Source organism: Calidris pugnax, unplaced genomic scaffold (genome assembly GCF_001431845.1).
Source record: "Calidris pugnax isolate Ruff unplaced genomic scaffold, ASM143184v1 scaffold17, whole genome shotgun sequence".
In the NCBI taxonomy this organism is placed as follows: Eukaryota; Metazoa; Chordata; class Aves; order Charadriiformes; family Scolopacidae; genus Calidris; species Calidris pugnax.
This window is the reverse complement of record NW_015090794.1, coordinates 12,592,569-12,592,967: the sequence shown is the minus strand read 5'-3', so window position 1 is coordinate 12,592,967 and position 399 is coordinate 12,592,569.

Sequence of the window (399 nt, the reverse complement as noted above, 5' to 3'; positions counted from 1 at the left end):
TAAAAGGCTGGGACGTACTTGGGGGTGGATTTAAAAGGCAAAGTTTTTCCCTTCCTTTTTTTTTTTTTTTTTTTTTCGTTTTGGGCAATTTATGGAGGGAACGAAACGGACCGCCGTAGAGCCTGCCGCCCTCCGACCAGATCAAGGAGAGCTCTGGCCTTCACCCCCCTGCCCCGCCGCAGCCTCCAGAGCCTCGGGATTCCCTTCCTCAGCCCCTGCGCTGGGCCTGGGGCGCGGAGAAGCCAAAAGCCCGGGCTGCCTGGTGGGGGTGGTTGCGGGGAGGGGGGTGTGTGTGTTCCGGCGGGACCCCATCGCTGCGATCGGTCACTGAAACGGCCAAATAAAGCCGCGGTTACAAATCGGCGCCTCCGCCATTTTCCCTTCACCGCGCGACCTTTC